Raw genomic sequence first — 6,459 nt, forward strand, 5'->3', positions numbered from 1 at the left:
TCCGGGAATGTAAACAAAGAAGCGCCGGCTGTGTACTGTTGTTGCTGACTACGTTCGAAAAATACGTCCATTTCGCACCGACAACTTTCTTCTTTGCTTGCTCAGCTTCCTTCTCCATAATGCAATGAACATGATTGCAACAGATTCACGAACACAGATGTCCAGAATACTGTGGAATTATGAAATGAAAACAGAGCTTTTTCGTATTGGCTTCAATGTGGAAGGCATACCCGTGTTCGCCGGGCTACGTCACGCGCATACGTCATCCTCAGAGGCGCTTCGAACCGGAAGTTTAGCGGCAAATTTAAAATGTCACTTTATAAGTTAACCCGGCCGTATTGGCATGTGTTATAATGTTAAGATTTCATCATTGATATATAAACTATCAGACTGCGTGGTCGGTAGTAGTGGGTTTCAGTAGGCCTTTAACATCGCGTTGTGTATTTCTGGTCTTGTCGTCCTCGTGGGGCGACACAGCATTACGGCTGGATCAAAAGAGACGTCGGACACGCTTTACTGAACCAAAAGTTGCTTTATGACAAGCGAGCATCACTATACAGGACTGCAGTTCCTAGAGGAGGTCAGGTAAAAAAAATGAGGCACTCCTAACTTGGAGAAGCCAAACCATATACCTGCTCAGTGTCGGCCCCGAGATCGGTAGGTCGTGAGTTCAAACCCTGGCCGAGTCATAAAAATGGGACCCATTGCCTCCCTGCTAGGCACTCAGCATCAAGGGTTGGAATTGGGGGTTAAATCACCAAAATGATTCCCGGGCGCGGCCACCGCTGCTGCTCACTGCTCCCCTCACCATCAGGGGGTGAACAAGGGGATGGGTCGGATGCAGAGGACACATTTCACCACACCTAGTGTGTGTGTGACAATCATTGGTACTTTAACTTTAACTGTAACTTAGCTTTAAGTTTTTGTATTCTTCCTTCCTGTCTCTGTGTGTGTGCTAAGTCAGGAGAGCGCATCCTGGCCATAAAAGGAGAAGTTTGTGTGTTAGTGTCTGAAAAGCAACTGCTCTAGTCATAACTTAAATACTGGCGTTGGGCTGAACATGCAGTCTCTTTTCAAGGATAGGGCTATCACTTTTGCATTCCGAAGTCCCAATTAGAGCCTCTTTTCCTACGAGAAGTGATCCAATCCTCTAGCGAATATAAAACTAAGGGGCCTTATCTATTTATGTGCTTCAACTGAAATACCACTATTTAATTAAACTTCGTTTGCTTTCTCCAAGGTGAATATAAACATTCACTATATGCAAAACATAATGAGTTAATTAATTCCCTTAAGTGTCTACAGACATGTTTGTTGCCTATTCTTGCTGTTTCTTTCCGTTTCAAGTATGTGTGTTTTTCCCCGTCTTTATCAAAATATAACTACAGATGTCAACATTGTGTAAGTGCTGAAAGCGTCATTGATGATTCTTGTCTTTGGTAAAAGCTTAACTCTTTTAGGTTCTGCTCACATTAGATTTCTTTTATTTAGACTCACCGAGTTGGTGCTTTACGGAACACTCGGAGCAAAAATGTGTTTAAGAAAAACAAATATCAAGATAACACTTAAATGGGCAATAATAAACATTAAAATTATATCAAACAACCTTTTAACGAAGTGGTCACTGCAAACTATTGCATTCTTGAAGTGAATTGTATTTATATAGTGCTTTTCTGTAGTGACTCAAAGCACTTTTACATAGTGAAACCCAATATCTAAGTTACATTTAAAGCAGTGTGGGTGGCACTGGGAGCCGGTGGGTAAAGTGTCTCGCTCAAGGACACAACAGCAGTGACTAGGATGGCGGAAGTGGGGATCGAACCTGAAACACTCAAGTTGCTGGCACGGCCACTCTACCAACCGAGCCATACCGCCCCATTCAGCTCTGCTCCCTTGGACTAGAGTCCGTGCTACTTTTGTCATCTTTTTTTTTTCCATAAAATCCTGCACTCTTCCTCCAGTCTTGATTACCTCTCGAGGAACTCTGAAGAAACGTTCATCCTTTTCACGATTTGAACGGTTCGTACAGCCGAAAACAACGCAAACATAGGGCATTTTTCTTCGAGAAAGGCTTAATGGCGCCTAGTACCCATTGGGAACAGATGCTGGCTTGACCACCACACATTTTTAATATGAGCCGGACTTGACGTCATTTTGAATCCAAGCAATTGCAAGCTGAAGCTTGTCGCTTCAATCATTGGTTTGTTCCCTGAATAGTGTGTATTTCTATATGATATCAACTTCACTATCTATTTATCGTATTTTTCGGACTATAAATCACAGTTTTTTCATAGTTTGGCCGGGGGTGCGGTATTTTGTAGCGTCCCGGAAGAGTTAGTGCTGCAAAGGGTTCTGGGTATTTGTTCTGTTGTGTTACGGTGCGGATGTTCTCCCGAAATGTGTTTGTCGTTCTTGTTTGGTGGGGATTCACAATGTGGCATGTATTTCTAACAGTGTTAAAGTTGTTTATACGATTACCCTCAGTGTAACCTGTATCGCTATTGATCAAATATGCGTTACATTCACGTGTGTGTGCGTACAGAAGCCGCACATATAGAAACTGCAGATGGAAATTAGCTATTTAGCTATAATCTGGTACAGAACGTATCTGTTTTTGGGCTTAATGTTTCTGTGCATTGTCCCTTCAAATAAAGACTAAACTAAACTAATATCTTGTGACTGGGCCGGCACGTTGTTAGAATGGATGAAAAGCGGACATGACGACAGCTCGTAGAGGACGTTAAAGGCAGTGCCTTTAAAGCACACCCCCGAGACTGTGGTCCGGGTGGACTACGAGATATAATGACTGATGAACACCTTGGTTCGATAATGAAGGTTGCCTCAGCTCAAAGCCTGAGCCCCGACATTAATGAACTAGCATCCAAGAAAAGATGGCAACACATCAGATTAGATCAGTGTGTTGCAAACTGAGCAGTTTAAAGTCCTGAATGGTTGGTTTATTCATCCATCCATCCAGCCATCTTCTTCCGCTTATCCGAGGTCGGGTCGCGGGGGCAGCAGCCTAAGCAGGGAAACCCAGACTTCCCTCTCCCCAGCCACTTCGTCCAGCTCCTCCCGGGGGATCCCGAGGCGTTCCCAGGCCAGCCGGGAGACATAGTCTTCCCAACGTGTCCTGGGTCTTCCCCGTGGCCTCCTACCGGTCGGACGTGCCCTAAACACCTCCCTAGGGAGGCGTTTGGGTGGCATCCTGACCAGATGCCCGAACCACTTCATCTGGCTCCTCTCGATGTGGAGGAGCAGCGGCTTTACTTTGAGCTCCCCCCGGATGGCAGAGCTTCTCACCCTATCTCTAAGGGAGAGCCCCGACACCCGGCGGAGGAAACCCATTTCGGCCGCTTGTACCCGTGATCTTGTCCTTTCGGTCATAACCCAAAGCTCATGACCATAGGTGAGGATGGGAACGTAGATCGACCGGTAAATTGAGAGCTTTGCCTTCCGGCTCAGCTCCTTCTTCATGGATCGATACAGCGTCCGCATTACTGAAGACGCCGCACGGATCCGCCTGTCGATCTCACGATCCACTCTTCCCTCACTCGTGAACAAGACTCCGAGGTACTTGAACTCCTCCACTTGGGGCAAGATCTTCTCCCCAACCCGGAGATGGCACTCCACCCTTTTCCGGGCGAGACCCATGGACTTGGACTTGGAGGTGCTGATTCTCATCCCAGTCGCTTCACACTCAGCTGCGAACTGATCCAGTGAGAGCTGAAGATCCTGGCCAGATGAAGCCATCAGGACCACATCATCTGCAAAAAGCAGAGACCTAATCCTGCAGCCACCAAACCAGATCCCCTCAACGCCTTGACTGTGCCTAGAAATTCTGTCCATAAAAGTTATGAACAGAATCGGTGACAAAGGGCAGCCTTGGCGGAGTCCAACCCTCACTGGAAAAGTGTCCGACTTACTGCCGGCAATGCGGACCAAACTCTGGCACTGATCATACAGGGAGCGGACCACCACAATCAGACAGTCCGATACCCCATACTCTCTGAGCACTCCCCACAGGACTTCCCAAGGGACACGGTCGAATGCCTTCTCCAAGTCCACAAAACACATGTAGACTGGTTGGGCAAACTCCCATGCACCCTCAAGGACCCTGCCGAGAGTATAGAGCTGGTCCACAGTTCCACGACCAGGACGAAAACCACACTGTTCCTTCTGAATCCGAGGTTCGACTATCCGGCGTAGCCTCCTCTCCAGCCCACCTGAATAGACCTTACCGGGAAGGCTGAGGAGTGTGATCCCACGATAGTTAGAACACACCCTCCGGTTGCCCTTCTTAAAGAGATGAACCACCACCCCGGTCTGCCAATCCAGAGGTACTTCCCCCGATGTCCTCCTCTCTGAGCTGCCACCTTACCGTGGTAGAGGAGTTTGCGTGTCCCAATGATCCTAAGAGCTATGTTGTCCGGGGACTTTATGCCCCCTGGTAGGGTCTCCCAAGACAAACTGGTCCTAGGTGAGGGATCAGACAAAGAGCAGCTCGAAGACCTCAATGAAAAATAAAAACAAAGGACCCAGATTTCCCTCGCCCGGACGCGGGTCACCGGGGCCCCCCTCTGGAGCCAGGCCCGGAGGTGGGGCACGATGGCGAGCGCCTGGTGGCCGGACCTGTCCCCATAGGGCCCGGCCGGGCACAGCCCGAAGAGGCAACGTGGGTCCACCCTCCAATGGGCTCACCACCCATAGCAGGGGTCATATAGGTCGGGTGCAATGTGAGCTGGGCGGAAGCCGAGGGCAGGGCACTTAGCGGTCCGATCCTCGGCTACAGAAGCTAGCTCTTGAGACGTGAAACGTCACCTCGCTGGGGGGGAAGGAGCCTGAGCTAGTGCGTGAGGTGGAGAAGTTCCGGCTAAACATAGTCGGACTCACTTCGACGCACAGCAAGGGCTCTGGAACCAGTTCTCTCGAGAGGGGCTGGACTCTCTTCCACTCTGGCGTTGCCGGCAGTGAGAGGCGACGGGCTGGGGTGGCAATTCTTGTTGCCCCCCGGCTCAGAGCCTGCATGTTGGAGTTCAACCCGGTGGACGAGAGGGTAGCTTCCCTCTGCCTTCGGGTGGGGAAACGGGTCCTGACTGTGGTTTGCGCTTACGCGCTGAGCCGCAGCTCAGAGTACCCACCCTTTTTGGATTCACTCGGGGGAATACTTGAGCGTGCTCCCCTGGGTGATTCCCTCGTTCTACTGGGGGACTTCAACGCTCATGTTGGCGGCGACAGTGAAACCTGGAGATGCGTGATTGGGAAGAATGGCCGCCCGGATCTGAACCCGAGCGGTGTTGTTATTGGACTTTTGTACCCGTCACAGATTGTCCATAACGAACACCATGTTCAAACATAAGGGTGTCCATATGTGCACTTGGCACCAGGACACCCTAAGCCGCAGTTCCATGATCGACTTTGTAGTTGTGTCATGGGATTTGCGGCCTCATGTTTTGGACACTTGGGTGAAGAGAGGGGCGGAGCTTTCTACCGATCACCACATGGTGGTGAGTTGGCTGCGATGGTGGGGGAGGATGCCGGACAGACCTGGCAGGCCCAAACGCATTGTGAGGGTTTGCTGGGAACGTCTGGCAGAGTCTCCTGTCAGAGAGAGTTTCAATTCCCACCTCCGGAAGAACTTTGAACATGTCACGAGGGAGGTGCTGGACATTGAGTCCGAATGGACCATGTTTTTCGCGCCTCTATTGTCGAGCCGGCTGATTGGAGCTGTGGCCGCAAGGTAGTTGGTGCCTGTCGTGGCGGTAATCCTAGAACCCGTTGGTGGACACCGACGGTGAAGGATGCCGTCAAGCTGAAGAAGGAGTCCTATCGGGTTCTTTTGGCTAATAGGACTCCTGAGGCAGCGGACAGGTACCGACAGGCCAAGCGGTGTGCGGCTTCGGCGGTCGCGGAGGCAAAAACTCGGAAGCCCATCAGGGGCAAAAACTTGCCCCTGATGGGTGCTGGTTAGCGGCTTGCATGGCAGCTCCCTCCATCAGTGTGTGAATGGGTGAATGTGGAAATACTGTCAAAGCGCTTTGAGTACCTTGAAGGTAGAAAAACGCTATACAAGTATAACCCATTTATCATTTATAATCCCACCAACATGTCTTCCTATGAGGAAGCAGTTCCTGGGGAGTCTGTGGTGGGCTCTCCTATTTCTGGGGCTGAGGTTGCTGAGGTAGTTAAAAAGCTCCTCGGTGGCAAGGCCCCGGGGGTGGATGAGATCCGCCCAGAGTTCCTTAAGGCTCTGGATGCTGTGGGGCTGTCTTGGTTGACAAGACTCTGCAGCATCGCGTGGACATCTGGGGGTAGTTTATTAATTGTTATTTTATTTTCAAATTTATTAGCCTGTGGAAAAAGTTAATGTTGATATTTACCTCAGAAGGCTGCAAATAGAAAAGAGGCATTCAATTTTTATTTAAATTGTATTTGATATGCCATTGATATTTTTTAATT

Source organism: Entelurus aequoreus, linkage group LG04 (genome assembly GCF_033978785.1).
Source record: "Entelurus aequoreus isolate RoL-2023_Sb linkage group LG04, RoL_Eaeq_v1.1, whole genome shotgun sequence".
NCBI classification, from domain to species: domain Eukaryota; kingdom Metazoa; phylum Chordata; class Actinopteri; order Syngnathiformes; family Syngnathidae; genus Entelurus; species Entelurus aequoreus.